The sequence below is a fragment of the Trichoplusia ni genome, chromosome 10, assembly GCF_003590095.1.
Source record: "Trichoplusia ni isolate ovarian cell line Hi5 chromosome 10, tn1, whole genome shotgun sequence".
Classification (NCBI taxonomy): Eukaryota; Metazoa; Arthropoda; class Insecta; order Lepidoptera; family Noctuidae; genus Trichoplusia; species Trichoplusia ni.
Genome location: NC_039487.1, coordinates 918,402 through 938,389, shown reverse-complemented (window position 1 = coordinate 938,389; position 19,988 = coordinate 918,402). Strand labels below are relative to the sequence as shown.

The window sequence follows — 19,988 nt, the reverse complement described above, 5'->3', positions numbered from 1 at the left end:
TATTTTTTGCAACTGAAAGCGCATTGCTGCAAGTGTTTTTAAGAGTATATTTCGCAGCGACTGTGACCTCTGACATCGATAACTACCATTGGATTTAGAGACTCGGCGCGGTAACGATCGGGCGCGCTCGGGGGTCAGAGTAGTCTGGAAACAGCTGTTTTCAAAAATCGAATGCTACTGATCTAAAAAGTGTAATTTCGCCAGTCTGACGTCAGATTTCGTTGAGCGCGGGTGGATGTCAGTACCGACCATGTAATGGTGAGTGGATACCGTGGACTTACGAAATAGTGACCAATGTATGTAGCGTAGTGATTTTTTTTCAAGTGGAATGCGCAAAACCGTGCTTTTATAGAAAAGTGTTAGTGAATGTTGTGTGTAGATATTTTATTCTAGTTTTTCGTTTGGAATGATAATGTTTTAGTTTCAAAATCGATAGAGTACGTCTGTCCGGCCACGTGGTCCCCGGCCGTCTCGATGTTGCATGAAACAGCACCTTATGTTATTTAGTGGACAACTCAATTTTGTATAAACACTTTGATTGAATGGTCGATAAATAATAAGTGAAACGACACGTGAAAATTTATGTCGTAAGGGGTTTCTCTGTAACATATTTTCTGGTTCGGATATAGAGAATTTATTTAACTAGAAATACAAATAATAATATTCTTCTTATATTGCCATGGGTTAAATGTTAAAATTAAAAATTCATGTAAAAAATAGTCTCGAAATGAAAATTGAACAAATTTTTTCTAGTGTCTCTTTTGTATAAATTTAAACTTATTAGAAGGAAAATGCACTTGCTTTAAATGTTAGCACTGTACACAATAATTGGCAATAATTTTCTTTAATATATAGCCGGAACATTAGTAGCAACTTTGATATTTAGCAGGCACAAGAAATTCAGTGGGATATCATAAGTACTTAATCTCAGTGACTAAAAATTTTCGATTTTATTTTGTAAATATTTGTGTAACAATATTCTTAGGTAAGTAACAAAACAACTGAATTCTAGTTCTAAATGTGAAAAGTTGTCTCAAAATGTCATTTCCGTATTTTTTTTCACGTGAGGTTCAAGGCCGTGGTATGTGGCAAACAGCCTTATTATTGATATGTACAATAATTTATACTATTCACGATTGCTGTTCAGTGTAATAAATTAAATACGACAAAATAATAATAAAATACAGTCATTACATAGGTATCAAATTTTAATCATTTCCTTTGTCCATATTTGTATGTTAAAGGGCTTATTGAAATAACGGATACGGAAATGGATAACTTGCGTAAAAAGCGTACAATTATTAAAGTGCTTCTATAAAGTCGTTTACAAGTATTAATTAGCCAGCTCAAACCGTTATTATCAATTCAGATAAGAATCAAGAAGGACCTCTTTTTATGAGGATTTCGGATCATCAGATAAAATAAATCAGACTTTCTTAAGATGAAAAAGTTTCAGGATAGCAGCAATTTAAATTATCTTTTTTATCATGGAGTATAGAAAAAATAAATATACATATAAGATATAGAATGCAGTATTATATTACTAATTTTAGTTCGAAATGCATCGCAATAAATAACAAAGAATAATAAAACTACAAACGGTACTATTGTTTTTGTATGTATGACCACATACAATCAATAAACAAATTAATGTTGATGTCTTATTGTTTATTTGTGTCCACAGATTATATTATTATATGTAACTGTACACTACAATCACATAATATAAATATTTGTCAAATATTACATTTACAAATACGAAATTGTCAATGCCTTGTAGATATTTAAAAAAAAATATAGTTACCGCATTTTGAATTCGGAAGACTTTTCAATGAGCGTTGAAAGAGTATTATTTTTATTTCGATTCTGTTAGAAAAAGTATTTTTTCTGTTTTCTGATTTCAATAATCAAAACAATGACCTTTGTAAATTGCCATTTTCTTGGAATAAACTTAGATATTTCCTGACCTTTCATATTTCCTCGCATTAAAAAAATAAGCCAAATGGATAAAATCCGCAACGGATTTGACGATTAATTTATCACCATTTCTTTGCGCGCCTTTCATTTTGCGCTTGTTAATTTACATTACATTCCGTTTCATGAATTAAAATCTTCTTTTTCATTGTTATTTCTTCGTTACACAGGTAACGAAAAGTCATATATAAGTTAATTTTCATTTGCGTTTATATTATTGTTTTAAAAGAGTAATTAAATTGACAGTTTGTTATAGTAGCACTTATATAGTAGTCACATTTGTCATTGCCTAATATCTTAACATAATAATCAGTATGCGAATACATGTCTTATGTAATTTATTAAATTTATACTTTATTGTTTAAAGTTCTCATGACTTTGTTTTAAACAATTAATTACCGCACAATGTTTTTTTATTATCTGTCTAGCGATTTGTTAATTGCTTGCTTAACTAATTATTTTTTACCTTTATTTGATATCAGTTTTTGTATTTGTTTTTTAATATTTTGATTTACGTAATTTGTTGAGCGATTGTGATTTTTTTTTTATCTTATTATTATGTACTTATTAAAATTATGCAGTTTATAATTTTGCGAATAACGGTATAAAAAGTTGAGAAAATGTTGTAAAACATACAAAAAGATTTTGGCAGCGGTGGGATTCGAACCCACGCCTCCGAAGAGACTGGTGCCTTAAACCAGCGCCTTAGACCGCTCGGCCACGCTACCAGTTGGAAGTGATGTCGAAATTATCAATTTAATTCTAAAAGCATCGTCTGAAGTATTGTGGCCTTGGTTCTATTTTAAACCTGAGATATTTTTGTCCAAGCGTTTTTTATTTCATAAGACTCATTACGATGAAACAACTACCATAATAATATTATGATTGTGACATAAATATTACTTAAGTTCTCAGTTTCTTGTTTATAATATTTTTCTTCAAAACCACTCTCTTAGAGGATAGTCTTAGCCCTTAGGTACTAAACACAATTTTCATCAGCTGAACGAGATTTATGCTAGAGGGGCAATACTTTTTCGGAAACCATGAATGAAACCATTCATTTTAAACTATCTTATCGAAGGGTTAAAATGGAAACCAATTTCTGACTATTGTCTGCTGTCCGCCTGTCCGTCCATCAACGGCTAGGGTGAACCTCATGTACCAATATAGCTAGAGAAAAACTAATATGCCGCTCTCACAACTAATAAAAAACATAAACCCTGACCTGATGAAGTCATAACTATTTGGGACATTTTAAAATACACTTTTATAGGTATAATATCAGCAATTTGTATTTGATTGAAAAATAACCTTTTTATGTGTACTTATTCAATAATACCTTCGTATTTTATGACCAGGGACTCTCCCATCTTAATTAATTGTTTAGGGTATTGTTCAGCTACAAGATCGTGTTCAACCATGTGACCGATATAATAAGTTTTATATATCATTAGATTATCACAATAAGGAAATTTAATTACGTGTAAAATAATATTAAAATACCTAACCACTTGGCAATAAAATTACATACCATATTTATTTTTGTTTTATTAGTTGAGAAACGATTATAAATAAATAAAATTGTATATGAAACTTATGTACCTTCAATTAAAGTAATAATTTGCTAAGCAATCTGGTCACTTTTAATAGATGATATATTACAAAAAGGCCCGAATTTTTCAATCGTGAGATAACTTTTATCTGAGGAATAAATATGACCGTTTGACTTATTTTCTATACAAAAGCTGTCAAAACGTCAAATATATTTATCGAATAAAAGTTATCTGGCAATAGAAAAATCGGCACTAAATCAGTAATAACTTTTAAGTTAATCCATAAATAACCTCTTTAGTTAAATAGTTTTAATTTTCTTACCAACTTATAAAAGAAACAAAATGTTCGCAATTCTGGCGGTATTTTGTGATGCACATTTGCTTGTTGTAAAATTGACTGATTTTCTTGAAGAAATTTATTTATATCTTCACATAAAACAAGTCGCTTTCCAAATTTGGAAGGTTTTTTTAATTTACATTATATTACAAATATTTTACAAAAGATAAAATACCGGAGACTCTGATAATTAGCGACATTCTTACATTTAGTTATCATTAGATACTAATTAATAAAATGTCCAGGTTATAATGACCTCTCAGTAACATTAAACTAATTACAAAATCTAGGTCTACATATAGTTGTCGGGTATCTCATTTTCTTTGTAATTTAGATCATGATTTTCGTAATATATGAATGGGTTTTTATCTACCATCTTCAAATATTTGTATGAATCAGTTTTATTTGGATATGACAAGCATAGAAATGTGGATGACTATTTTGATTATATCTTTATTCATGTTTTCCACACTAGCTTCTCTACTGCTTGGATATATTATTATGGTGGTAAAAGTAGCCTTATCTGGACTTCATTTTTCCCCCGTCCCCCTAATTAATACTCTATTCAGAATAATATACTTACGAGACTTACTCACTAATTGAAATCTTGTGTCGCATCGTTTTGTTGTCATTCAAATCACATTAATCAAAATTAATAAAAGCATTTTGTGGGTCAAGAAATGCCTCAAAATGCTTGTATAGAACAAGCACTTTGAGCAGATATTGAACCTAAAGCCAAGTATCACCATGCCTAATGGGGGCTGAACGATTCCAATAATAGGGATGACGACTGGGTATAAAAAGAAAAAATCTCATTAGTCCCTTAGTTAGATAATTGAAAAGTATTAGACACGTATTTTTTCCTTTTTCAGAAAAACTAGAATTGACAAAGATTAACTGCTTTAAAGTTTAGGAGAGGGGGCTTGTGACGTAACGATATGGTAAAATTTATACACAATCGTGACGACACGCGTAAGTTTCATTCACTGTAATTTGGTAAATTTATGTTTGCGGGACAAATTAAAAAATACGTATCCATTATTATACAAAAAACTACAAGACGGACGCTGCAAAAAAAATAGTCGTCATCCCTATTCAGTAAAACATCAGTTCCGTAAAACAAACATGTATGACTCACGAAACATTAGATCTGCACTGGCATTTTATCAATGACCGACAATCTATGAATCAATTAAATTAAAAACACAATTGACGTCACAAATTGGTATTATATATTATATCTATAACATATATATCAAATGTAATCTCAACCAATTGTAATTGGACAACCAAGATCATGCCATTTATTGACAAAAAAAAACTGTTTTATTTATCACAACTGATAGTTTCTGATTTTAAAACACTGTCAAAGATAAAATCTTATAGCAATATTGATTAACTTTCGTTACATATCGTCTTCATTCTGCCGTAATTAGTATTAATTTGTCATTATTTAATTGGCCTCTTGATTCATTATCAGGTAATTTATAAAATTGAACGGTGGTCACGTGTTGTGTATGAACATGCCATACACCGACACAAAAACGCGGTGATGTAAAACGGCGGCTCAGGTTTAGTCAGTAAGAGTCTGACACTACCCATTTCCTCTCCCGAGGGAGTGGATGTCCATGAGGATTCCCCCGCCTTAACAAAAAAAATGGTGGTTACGTGTTAAGCTACGATTTTTTCGGTTGAGTCGTGGATGGGTGTAAAATAAAATATTCTGCAGATTTACCCTGGAAACTCATTCAATTCTATTTTTTATCTTAATTCGGATCGGTTTTGTAATGTACTATCCAACCAAGCCAATATCGAGTAGTGACTCAGTGCTATCAGTGTCATTAGCCGTCGGTCGAACGTAGTCCCAAATTGTGTCACTGCATGATTTGGCGCTAGTTTCGTCTTCTAGAGTGAATACTCCATCCCTCGTAAGCAAAGCCATGTGTTTATGTTTGGGATACCTTTAGTCAGTAAATTGTTGACGGTTGTACAACCACACGAGACACCGAATTTCAGGTTACTAAATCATAGAAAAATGCTTATTTATTAAATGCATAGAAATAATACTTCTTTTGGAGTTACAAACACTATGTGTTAATTTCGATTAACTGTGAAAAAAAGTCCAAAAGCAAGCTTGTTGGCTTGTTCTGTTTTGGCCACGTAGCCTCTTGGAGATGTGCTATAAAGAGCCTTGTTACTATTAAGTACCAAAAAGCGTAAACGTTTGGAAATACTAAGTAATTACAATAGTAAAAGTGAGATAACGCCTTCCTTCTGACGTCGATTTTTATTTCTGTTTATATTTTTTGTTGAAGCGGTAATAGAAATACATCATCGTCTGTTACAAAATCAACTATCTAGCTATTACGGTTTATGTGATACAGCCTCGTGACAAACAGACAGACAACGGAGTCTTAGTACTAGAATATCATTTTTGCCTTTTCTCTACAGTACCCTTATGGCTTATAAGAACCAACCAATAAGACATAGTCTTATAATGCAATAACTATGCCACTCTAGACCATTTAATAAATAAAGCCTTTATGAGCGAGTTAGCGAGTAATTTCTCTGTCCTTGCAAATGTCAGAGGCAGTTAATACAAGGCTGCTCTGGACGGGCAAGGCCGAACGTTCAAGCTAACTAGATAGGTATTAAGATAAAGGTTATGAAGTACTTAAGGTACCTAGGTTAAAGCAAAAATGGCCACTTAAGATGAACATTGTGTAATTTGTGGGGTTCGCTTTATCCAGATTGCTTTTAATGAAATGTTGGAGTGAGATTTTGTGAGATGAATATAGCTAGTTGAACTATTTTCTTCTTGGTAGAGGAATACCTCAAGCAAGTTGAGTTAAGTTGACAGTTACACAGCAGCGGATTATTTTGGTATAATGCTGGCTAAATCATTTTATCAGAACATAAAAAAATTGAAACGGATATCGCAAAACTTGCGAAGCGTTTTGGATATTTGCGCAAGATTTCAGAGTCAGAATTCAAAAAGAGCGCTTTAAAAAATAACGGGTAATCAAATATTTACTAAGGGCTTTAAGCACTGAAAAAAATAACCTTCAAGATTCACGAGAAGTAACTGCATTTTTAAATGAATATTCCTGGCAGTTCCACGTGCTATGTACCTGTTTACTATTAAAAATATAGATCTAGACGGCAGTACCACGGGTCAGAAGTTAGCCTGTTAACTAAATAAAACTTTAGCATGGCACCTTCGAATTCAGGCTCGCAAGATTTATATTATCTGTAACAGTTTGGATCCTAAATAAACAGTGAAAGGAAGTTCTCTAGTTAAACGAGTTTAATTTGAGGATAGATCACAACGGCTATCTTTTTCGCGATTCTAGATCGAAGCGAAACGCTTAATTGATTGGCATTCGATCAATAGATTGATTTTGTTCGCAGATTGATACTCGGTATTGCGTGAGAGAGCTCTAGGAATCATACGTACATAATATATAAACTTATATACTTCCCAGCCGATTTCGGCTATGATGTCTGCTTCTAATTATTGTTTACAGAAGAGCTAAGGTGTTCAGCTTTTCTATGCACCCTTTGATGGCTGCAGTACCCTATTTTATGTGTAACCATCCGTGAGCATTAGCTGCACGTTAGGATACCGTCCACGTTGTTATAGCGGATGGCTGCTGGCAGGGCCGGATCTAGGGGCCCAGGGGCCCCGAGGCCTCGATCCAACAAAGGAGTGGGGGCCCCCAAAGTTATTTTCATTCAGTGAAAAAATTATCGAGCTTTTTTTAGATGCCTACTTTAGTGGTGGGCCCAGTGCCTAATGGACAAAACGGCACTGGCTGCTGGTGTTATAGCCTTAAGAGCATATTATAATTACTCTAGGTGGGGGCCAAGGGGTCCAAAACTGTTTCGTTAAAATTCAAGCATATTAACGAAAACGCTACGACGTAGGACTCGAGATAAGATATAATGATAGGCACCCAATGTCGTTCGAAACTTGTGATTTAATTACATCAGAAGCTAATAAGTTTTGTGAGATAATTGTAATCAGTATACACTAATGATATTAATTTTCGTGATAGCCTTTCGTGTTACCTGATAAGTCACGGCGACTTATATAACTATATCAGAGGTCTAGATCAATGATAAGATATATGGATGTGGGCATCTACATGTGACGTAGCTTTAATTAAACATTGAATAAGTATTATCATCGGTTTACATACGACAACATTGAATTAGTCGTGTTGTGTCTTTAATGAATTCTTGGATGCTACGAGTATTTCCTCTAAAATTGCCGTTAGAGATTCTGTTACAATAACTTTCACATTATTTATTTTAAATTTTAGTTCTATAGTTGGTAATTTTAGATTTTAGTGCACGACGTTCGAAATCTAAAATTAAACCGCGATAAAATTAGTAAAAGTAGTTTCATTTCAATGTCTAACATTCGCGTAAACCTAAGAAACCGTTTTTTTTTCTTTTCAACTTGCAAAACGAAAAATCCTGTGAACAAATCATTTGACAGACTTCATTGGATTAGAAGCATATCCCAAATGTACAGATGCATCTTTTGTCGCACGCGCAACTAGCAAAGAGTTTCGGCGCTAAGGCGCTAACATTATCTCAGTGTTAAGGAAAGTGAATTGACCGATTCGAATCTTATTTTAATTGAAAGGCAAGTAAAATCATGCATCAGAGATAACGCGAACTGGCTGGAATTATGAGCTTGTAGAAATGAAAGATTCGGCGCGACCGGCTATGTGTAAAGGGGCTGAAATAGTCTGATGCCCACGAGTTAATTTTTTAGGAGTTTAGGTTTACGTACCTGAGCTATTAATAGGGGCCCCTCCTCCTTTGGCACCGTTGTCAGTCGATTTGCCACGAGGCTGGCTGTATCTTATGAACCCAGATTGCAAGTGTTTAAAATATCACAAATGGTGTATTTCTGTTTTCGCTTTAACGAACAAAAAATATATAAAGTAAAAAGCTAAGCAAAGTTTGCTGCTTAAAATACTTAAGATAATTATCTAACATTACCAGTTAAAACGTAGAGGACTGCAAGTTAGGTATAAAGAGTCGATTATTATATAAACATAAAAATAAAAATAAATTTCTGGACAAACCCACACCTGGCCATTTTATCTTAACCACAATCAGACAGCCACGAAATATCAACGGATGTCTGACAACAGATTGAAATCGATCGCGATTTTATTGATAAGTTGAAGTAGTTACGACAGAATTGACGGAACGAGAAGAGAGAAGATTTAACTTGATGGTAGGTCTATACATAATGGGCCGACTTGGAGCCCTACGTGAGGAAAATTGAGCCCAGGGTAAATCTACGAAGGATAAGAAGTAGAAAGAACAGCATCCAGCGATGGGAAGTTCAAGGCTGATTATGATTTATGACAAACTAGCTGTTGCCCGCGACTTCGTCCGCCTGGTTAGAAGATATAAGTTATAATTTATACCTGCTCTGGTTTTTCCACATTTTACATTATATCTTCGCTCCTATTAGTCGCGGTGTGATTGTACATAGCCTTAAACCTTCCTCGATGAATGGTCTACTTAAAAAAAAAGTTTTTTTTTTAATTTGGACCAGTACTTCCTGAGATTAGCGCGTTCAAACAAACAAACAAACTCTACAGCTTTATATCTAATATATAAAATTCCCGTGTCACGATGTTAGTTACCGTACTCCTCCGAAACGGTTCGACCGATTTGTATGAAATTTTGTATACATATTGGGTAGGTCTGAGAATAGAACAACATCTATTTTTCATATCCCTAAGTGATAAGGGTTGCTCACACTAAAAAAAATATTAAATTTTTTGGACGAAATTGTTTGTTTTTTTTTTATAATGTGGCATCAAAAATACATACAACTAGAAAAAAAAATCGGCAAAACAACGTTTGCTGGGTTAGCTAGTATTAGTATAGATTTTAAGCTTTCTTGTCCAGCATGTAGCGGGGTACATCGTAACAAGTCATATTGATGATTTGACGTCATCAAGTAGTAGTCCGGTCTGGTCGCTTGGATTTTTAACTAATCCCCATTGAATAGTTCCAGATTTAGTATAGTTGATTGACTAATTTCGACCTAGGTTTCCACGGCATAATATAATTTGAGCCTTTATTTAGCCACCAAAAGCAGTCTCCCAGCTTATTTTTCAATACAGTACTTTATATGGGTCACGCATTTTCAAGTGAGTCTCAGCAAACATTATTAAAAGTTTAGAAACCTTTTTCATCCAAACTCGAGGTCCTCTTCATCGCTCCTGCCTGAACCCCGGGACTCTGTAGAGTTGAGATCAAAACTTTGGCGCTTCTAGCTGTTTTCCATGCCCTCAGGATTGGTTGAAATCAGTAGCAGCTTTAATAACTTTCCTGCCCTTAGTAAAATCAATGTTCTCAACGCCAATGTAGGTTACGCAACCAATTCATGACACATTTCGGATAATTTGGTTAAATTACAATATCACACAAACTGTGCGTATTCAACGAGCATTAAATCATAATTTGACAGATAAAATTGTGACTATCGAATGCAACTTAAGTTCGAAAACATTAGATCACATGTAAATTTGATTAAATTAATAATTAACATTATTTTGGATCATAAAATTAAAACAATAAGGAAAAAGATAGACTTAATTTGTAGACTAGAACAAAAGTGACAGTCATAATAAGATTGTAATCGAGGATGAGTTATAGGCGAAGTTTTGGTTGTTATGTGATTATAAGCTAGTTAAGTTGATCCTTATCGCGGATGATTATTACACGATTACAAAGTATGAATGGGCAAGACACGTGTGGATTACACAACACAGGACGAATTGAGAGATATGATAATATATTTTTTAATTTGATTGTCATGCTACTTATAACTATGTAAAAAGACGTAAGCTATTCATGTATTGTCAGGCCCCCAAGGTCGTTCGCAGAGCATGCGTGAGCGATTCCATGACTCTGGCTTAAGCAGTAGAAAGGGCCCGGGGTGTTTTTAGTCGGTGGATGTCCGAAAACCCTCACGCCTTCCCACTCTCCATGTGGTTGATGTCATTAGTGTTTCATCCCAGAAAACTTAGAAAATTCTTTATATTGTATCGGACAAAGAAGACTTTAATTATTATTTAATTTAGAGTACAGGAAAAGTTAGTTGATAATCGTTATTCCATGATACCACTAAATGCCAATCAACTGCTATCTCATCATCTGATTTTTCCTTCTCACTTATGTATGGGATCAAGGGAATCCCTATCATGTATGACCTCAAACTAAGAAAATTCTCAGGTACTTCCCAAATTCCTTCTTATGCTCTTATATCTAGAATATTTATTAGATTGTGAAGATTAAAGAGCACATTATCAGAAATTCGAAAACTCATCAGACATTCTAAATTTCCTACCAAAATTTTCTCATTTCACTGTAAGATGAATCATCTTTATTGGTTCTTTTCGTGTATAGCAAATACAGACATCTGACTGGCAATTCTGTCACGAATTCGATCAAGCGATAAGTAATTCAATTTTGATGTCCAATGAATGTGTACCAAATATTTTGGTTTTTTTTTTATTACCTTATATTAGCCTCGATTTGCTCAAATGGTGGTTTTCTTAATTCATAATCTGATACATCCGAGTGGTTTCTCTTTCCAAAGTTGGAGTATAACAGATCAGATAGATCCACTGAAGGGTTGCAACGCATTGCCATACACCGACACAAAAACGCGGATGACGTAGCACGGCGCGGTTCAGGTTTAGTCAGTAAGAGTCTGACACTACCCATTTCCTCCCCCGAGGGAGTGGGTGTCCAAGAGGATTTCCCCGCCTTAACAAAAAAAAAGTGTATGTATTATTTCTATGTACCATCGAGTTTTATTACTGCTAGGTAATATGGCCGCTAAAGATTAGCTAGCAAATAGGTTATATTGAAATTTAACCTTTAATGATTTGTGTTTAAGAGTTATAACCACTTACATCCAATTTTATCATGTTACTAGGATGACAAGAACACAGATTATTGATTATACGTTTAGTATTGCATCATCAGCCTTAAAATAAAATACTGTGGGTGACAGAGGAGTTCGCAAAACTTCATTATCACAATTAATAGATAGATTGAAAATGGTGTTGTTTGCAAATTTTTATCTACCTATAATTGTCATCATTTTTCTTTATGCTCCTTATCTTGGTCTCGCGTGGTTAGGCTTTTGCTTTCGGTCAGCTTGATAAACCTTAAGAAGTTTATTTCCTACATATACTTACATTATAACGATGAAAGAGAGTCGTGGCTCAGTTCCTGCTTATTTTTGATTTTTTTTTTGTCTTGGAGTTCATGGGAATCGATGATCACTTATCTACAAGAGAATAAATAGTCAAAAGTCAAACATTGTCTAGTGAGTCGGTCAGTCTAAACGTATTTTATAGAGCTCCATACTCAAGGGTTAAAGTATAAGTATTTTTTTCTATTTAAATAATATCCGCTTAAATCCACCTATACCTATCTAAATAGTCCTCATGAAAAAATGAACTCTGACTTTAATTCTCTTTTTATGAATTTGTTTTTTATCGGATTAATTGTTGAATTTTATTATTTAGGTATCTACTACAAATTTCATTGGGGGAAAAACATTTGTTGAATATTCAAAATTTTATTTCTTGTGAATAGGGATGTTTGTGCAGGTGATTTCTGCTTTTGTATTGATACGTGTGTCGTAAAACTATCGTTTCAAAGAACTTGGGGTATTAATGACTCAGTAGTCAGTCAATTACTAATTTAGCCTTTTGATGACATTTCGCTGCTAGGAATGACGTGCATGAAGCTATAAACTGTTTTTGAATGCCGTCAGAAACTATTAAAACTTAGCTGCTATCATATACCTAATAAACATAATACTTAAACGTGTACATTGTAAAAAAGAAAGAAACAATTCTTGACAAAATGCTTACATCTGAAATTAATATATTTTTTTTTAAATTCGAGAACAATTTGTAAATATATCGACTCAAGTGACGTCATAGTTCGGTGAAGAAGTAAAGACCATTTAGACCAACTTACGTAGTAACGAAAATCTGTGGTACACAGAAACCTTTTTTTTGCAGATTCGCCCGAGACACATTTAACAGAGGGCGAATCTGGTACACTAAAATTGTAATGTACTATTTACCCAAATATTGCTAGTGTACCGCTTAGTACTTAGTAGTCCATTCGCCCCGTTCAACCGGCGAAATAGATTAGGACGAATCGACTACTAAGCCGCTTTTTCGTGGTAATCGAATCTACGAGCGCTGATACATTTAAAGTCTTTTAGTACTTATGTAAAGTTACTTAAACGATACAATAATAATATACTGACGTGTATTCAAAGGGATTGCCCGACTAGGACGAGAACCTTCTTAATTGAGAGCTGTTACGGCGACTGGGTCGTGAGTAGAATTCAAGTATCAAGTAATTATGAGTTCTGAGACTGTTAGAAAAGTCGTGTGAGGTCACTTACCCATCTTCTAGTACCTAACAATTCCGATTTGGAAAATCAATATTTGATATTAATATCTTTGATTGGGTGTACTCTTTCCTTCATTTAAATAATATAACCCTAACTAAGGTTTTTCAGTATGACTGTACCTACAAAATTTGCTTAGAAGAAGAAAGAAGTATAGGCCGAAACACCACTCAAAAGTATTCATAATATTGAAATTCCGGTTTCCGGAAACCAGCGGCCGAAACACCTACTAAGCCATACAAGCAAACGGTTTAATTTTTAATGAATGCAAAAAACTTTCAATTATAATTATCGTTATAGTAATCGAAATTCGCGAGCAACCATTAGAATCAGTTATAACTTCCTTCTCTTGCCAGAGTGGTCGTGGTCGTCACGTCAGGGGCGACGACCACGACCACTCTGGTAGTTATAACTATTCTATCACTATTCGATATATGACGTCACTCTATATAGGGACTATCCCTTGAACGAATGTTCTTTGTTTTATATTTTGATAATTGATTTCCTTTTGGTTAATATTCAGTTCAGGTGTAACAAACGTTTAAGGAAAACAATACTAGTGTTAGGTTGTAGGGATTCACCTGCCAATAACCTTGTCAGGTTTGTATCATTGTTCGTGTTTAAGATTGAATGTGGCTTTATTAGAATTGTGATCTTTTCTTATTTTTTTCTCTTCAATTTAACTGTTTATACTTTATACTATATTGATTAATAATAATTTGGGTTAAGTATAGTTATATAGCATTAAAATGGATAGACATAAAAAATAATGAGTTAGTACATACCTGGTTGACGAGATGACCTTTCCTTTTAAATTTTAGTTAAAATCATTTAATCGATGCATCATCGTTAGTGTTCAGAGAAATGTAAGTATTAAATGTGGGTTATTTTTTAAATATATTTAAGTTTTCCTACATTCTTCTAAGATTTTTTAAAGTAGAAAATTGATAAGAACTTATAAAAAAAATGGGACAGTCAGCCTTTTTTTTTCATTTTTGGGCTTAGTTTTAAGAGCAGATGAAAGATTTAAATTTTTTGCAAGAGCATAAACTTCTACGATTCTGTATTGGTATGTTCTAGGATATTGACGAGACAAGCCCATCATAATTTAATTTAAGGATAATTTTTTTTAATTGGTTTACTACGATAGCCGAGTAGTTGAGGTACTATTTGCGGAACTCAATGTGCACGACGTGTTGCGCGTTCGATCCCCGCATAGGACGAGCATTTGTTTAATCCACAAACGCTTGTCCTGAGTCTGGGTGTCTTTATGCATATAACTCGAATGTTTGCGGAACAAGGATTAAATTCCTTAGTGCGGGAGTCGCGTTATGAAAAAAGGAAAATTAATATGTCTTTTCTTCATTCTATATGACACTAATACAAATTAGATTGTTTTGCTAAATATTTCTAACATACACAAGCAGATAAAGCTCCAGAATTTTAAATGTCATGCAAAAAATATTGCACAACATTCATACTGTTATAAATCATAATCTTTTTATTGATACGATCTACACAGCGGGGTGGTATTAAAAGCTTTCTAATACCCCAATTTATGTATCATTAAAATCTGATGTAATTACCAGATAAGTAGATAATGATAAACAAATCGAAGTAAGTACTTTATCGTATTAAAATTGGCAAACAATATATACTTCCTGAGTCATCGCATCCATCTTTAATATTATTATTACGTTTTGATAAACGTCCGGTAATTTTCCAATAGGTTGTTTAAAGAAACTTTTTGTAATATTATTATTAAGCCTAAAAACTTCGTGATTCGCATTCATATTTTTTTAATAACGATTTAATCAATATCGGGATAGAACGTAGTTTCCCTTGTGATTCTGCCGCCGCGTCAGCTCATGATTATGGACTCCGTTTGAGTCATAAACTAGTCCGGCTATCCCGATAAATAAGCGTGAGAAAACCAATGTTAAATGAATAATTTCTGCAATTAATTTGGAGCCTAAGATAAATTTAAATCTATAGATATTTTTCTTGTAGTTTATTAATTAAAAACCAAATCAACGTAAAAAGAAAACATGACAAAAGAGTATTTAAAATAAAAAAAAGGAAGCACTCGCGATTAAAGAGATATTTTCCTGTTTTCCGAACTTGATATTTTGTGGTACATTTAGGGCTTCAAGGTTTACCAAATTGAGCCGTATTATTTTTTATTAGTCCACTTAATACCAGCTTTAATTCTTTTACGATTAACATCGTCCTAGTCTTTTCCCAACTAGGCTGGGGTCGGTTTCCAGCCTCACCGGATTCAGCTTAGTAGGTACCAGTGTTTTACAAGTAGCGACTGCCTATCTGAGCTCCTCAACCCAGTTACCTGGGCAACACGATACCCCGTAGTTAGACTGGTTGTCTGACTTTCTAGCTTCTGACTCTTCCGAAACACTGGTAGCTTTATTTCTTTATTTTCCTTAAAGGAAGACGCAAAAAAATTATAACTACTGAAACGTTTAGATGAGACGTGATTCCAGTTTTATCATAAAGTGAATCTTAAGTACCATTGTCATAACACTTAAAATAACTATCATTTGTGTTCCCCGACTAATGTGAAGTTGAAATTAATCATTAGCGGGAAGTACACAATCGATTTTAACCTGTTTTTAATAAAGCTAATTCATATGAATCACTTTTTAATAGTATTTGTCATTATGTGAGTAACAGATTAAAAGAATAGAGGTTTTAATAATTTGGGCTACATCTACAAAATATGTTTTTTATAGTTTACCTGTGTACTGATCTACTTTTTCTTAATGTTTACTAATACTAGGTATTCGGTATATTTTTAGCAAAGTAAGCTATTCAAAATCAAAATTGTTTTTATTTCTAGTATCCTCAAAACAGGCGCTTAAGAAACGTTAATTAAAGAACTAGCGACTATGGGATCGGTTCCAAAATGTCATTTCTATGAAAAGGAACCGGCGAGAAAATTCATTATTTTAGAAGGTTGCCCTAGTTATTTCTACGATCCCAGACTTCTCGCAAAGTAAACGTTATGATTAGTCGAAAACTATTGCCAGAAAACTTAATTCCAAGATGCTAAGCACACAGCACTCAGCTTTCGTAGACCCTTCAATTTCCAAACGTGTTCTTTTTGATATAGAATTCTTGAAGTACTTGAGACCAAAAAGTGGTATGACTAGACCGGACTTGAACTAACGTTATGTATACGGATATAGTACAGACTAGCAGGCTTGTATAGCATAATAGTTTATGATCTTGCTATATTTTAATTGTAAGAGGATTATATGTACCTACTAGCTGTTGCCCGCGACTTCGTCCGCGTGGTTAGAAGATATAAGTTATACCTGCCTTCTATCTATCTATCTGCCTTCTATCTATCTTGTAGGATTCAGTCAGCGTTTGCAATGTAAGCGCAAAAAATGTGTATTTTTACGACCTCACATTAGAAACCTCAAAAATTGTAGCCTATGTGTTATTCTGATGTATAAGCTATATTGTGGTAAAGTTTCATTCAAATCCATTCAGTAGTTTTTACGTGAAAGAGTAACAAACATCCATACAGCCATACTTACAAACTTTCGCCTTTATAATAGTAGTAGGATGGTAGGTACTGAGAGACGCATTAGTCGATGACATAGCATTTGAGAAGTCAAGCTTCGAATTTTCACTGGCAGAGGAAAACTGGTATTAGAATATTTGGCATTACGGAAACATTACGTCTAATAGATGTACAAACTGCAAAAAAATGGTAAACCTAACTATGTATATAAATTCTGCTTTATTTTCGTTTTTCGCTTTTAATTTTCATCTCTAACGGGCAAAGCAAAGATAAAATACCAAGACAAGGTTTCTGCGTCTCAAAACAAAAACTAAATTATAAATAAATATCTGTTTTTATATTTAGATAAAAATGAGTAGTTTTTCTTTAAGCTCCGTGATTGGTGATTCGTGGCTCCGCCCACGTAAACATTCTCCTATTAAAAGTATTTTATTTATCACAAATCATATCTTGTTATGCAACAGAACAGGGGTCTTCGTGCGTGATGATTATATAAGTATTGAAAATTTAATTTTAATTCGGGTTTGATACGCCCACAAAACAAAACAAGTGTCTGCAATACAAGAAATCTGTCTACACTAAACGATAATTGAGAAAGCACTAAAACAATCACTAAAAGCACTAAAAGGCGATCACTGCTAGAGAGGGAGAAGAATCTGTTGTCCTGGGTCTGGAGTGTGGTTCTCGTTAAGTACTAAACCGAAACTAAGTCTCACTTTGAAAAACAAGTAATCTCAGTTTTTTTTGCATTTAAATAAATAAAATAAATAAATATAAAGTATTTATTGTAACCAAAAATAATACACAACTTGGAGTACTTAGCTTATGTAAATAGATTAAAAACAAATCTTTGTATACTAACATCTAAAGTAGGCCGAGCCTGTATCTTAGATGTTAGTTCCTTCCATTGATACCTTCATGGACTATTTCTTTGGTACCTTCATGGACCTTAACCTCTGTCTGCATTCTTTTGCTTAAGTTTTACTAAAGTGCTGAACAACCAAAACTGAAACTTCAAGAGACAGCTTGTATTAAGACTGGTGATAACTTGGCCTAATCTTTTTCCAAGCTATATTTAAGACTACCAGTCTGGGGACTCTGATGAGCTTTAGCTGCGATCCTTATAAAAAATAAAGCATCTTATGCCTGTCAACTACAGACCATTTTAATGATCTACAAATTATGTCTAGTAAGCAATGACATGATAGCTATCAAAGATTAACAAATGACAATCGGAAAAATGGCTTAACACGCTTTCGGCGACGGATGGAGCATACATTTTAATTATCATTAACAAAGTATTAAAAATTTATATCGATATACTTATAACTAAATAAATAAATAATAAATAAATGCGGACAACATCACATACATTGTTCTGAACCCAAAGTAAGTTGCTAAAGCACTTGTGTTATGGAATTCAGATACAACGAAGGTACCACAAACACCCAGACCCGAGACAATGTAGAAATGTTTATTTTTACATTGACCCGACCGGGGATCGAACCCGGGACCTCAGAGCTAGCGACACCTTGAAACCGGTGCGTACGCCACTCGACCACAGAGGTCGTCAAACTTAAGTCTTAACTTAAGTCGTAACTTAAGACTATTTGCCACATGCAAATAACCTGAAGTTATCCTCAGCTTACATCGCGATGAAATCACACTGATATCTATTCATTGACGTCAACAATTTGAAAGATGTCAAGATTAGTCAAGTTATACTAATCAAATATCATAAATGGCTTTATCATTCAAGCAGGTTTACTGATTTATTTAGCTATTTACTGAGATTATAGATTATTCTACTTGCATAGATTTTGAGGTGTTTTCCAAGGCGTTTCCTTGTTTTTATGTAAGTGGACTTTGAGCTGTACTTATCGCTTTAAATGGGTTTCTCCGTGCGGGGTTGTGACTTTTGGACTTTTGTACAAGTGGACTATGATGATGTATGATTTGGCAGTTTTTACTTCTGGACTTTAGACTTTAGACTTTAGAACCTTGGTTATACTTTGTGGAAATTTCCAACAGGAAATAGGAAAATCCGTAAACAGATTGGAGAACTTCGTGAGAGTAAGCTTTTAAGATCTCGTGTATGTGGTAAAAAAACAACAACATTTAAGAGTGTCTTTTTTTCAAGCATTTCTCGATCACACAAATGCTTGTCATACGCGGGGATCGACACGCGACACGACGCGAACAGTGGGTTTGGCGTGGTGACTTCAACCACTCGGCTATCCGTGTAGTCAATGCTATATTATTACAGATCCGGCTCTTAACCATAAGTTTTAGTTTTGTAACCACAACTTAGGGCCTGTTTCACCACCGCCACATAAGTTCCCGCTAAATTACTTGACTGATTTTTTCGTACATCATCATAGACTTTTTATCTCAGCACAGAGGACAGCGCAGCACAGCACAGCGCAGCAGATTTGGATAGCTAGATGTTGTACATAAGAAATGATTCATTCCACCAGTCGTTAGTGCTAAATCATTGACACCTGCAAAGCTTATTAATAATCTTAGCTAACTTAATGCGATGCGGAGGATATTGACCATATGTTATCATTCACATCAAAAATATTTTCACTGACGCACCCAAAGATCTATGGAAGATTGTGGTAATCCTGTTTTGCTTCTGAATTTGCAAATCATTCATGCCTCTTATCTAAATTATCTAGTCTTTAACGTTCGATAAAATATTCTACTCCTTTTGCAATAGTTTGACTGGAGAGTGGTATATGTATAATAATTTAATCAATGTAAATACCTATTCAAGTCGTATTTTTTTAATTAGAGTGAGTTTTAAGTAAGAACTTACAATGAAAGCTGGTTACTGTTTCGCTATCTTTTACAATAAAGGTTCAATCATAAACCCCTTCAGAAAATGACACAAAAATGACATAACTCCACTTTGATACCCAGGAGACTTGACTTTTCTCAAGCACTAGCTGCTGCCCGCGATTTCGTTCCCGTGGGTAGAAGATATAAGTTATGATTTATACCTGCCCTGTTTTTTTCACATTTTCCATGATATCTTCGCTCCTATTAGTCGCAGCGTGATGGTTTATTACCTAAAGCCTTCCTCGA

The 19,988-nt window shown here is 33.9% G+C and overlaps 1 protein-coding gene and 1 non-coding gene across 2 annotated transcripts in view; one reads left to right on the top strand and one right to left on the bottom strand.

The window, feature by feature from the left end:
- The window catches only part of LOC113498241 (solute carrier family 41 member 2-like), a 79,261-nt gene continuing 59,273 nt past the window's right edge, over nucleotides 1–19,988 (top strand). Inside the window, exon 1 of the mRNA XM_026878179.1 lies at nucleotides 1–258. The gene's annotated coding sequence lies outside the window, so the exon portion shown is untranslated. The remainder of the gene's footprint in view (nucleotides 259–19,988) is intronic.
- On the bottom strand, nucleotides 2,621–2,702 carry Trnal-aag. The gene has a single exon. It is a non-coding gene; the product is annotated as a tRNA-Leu (tRNA).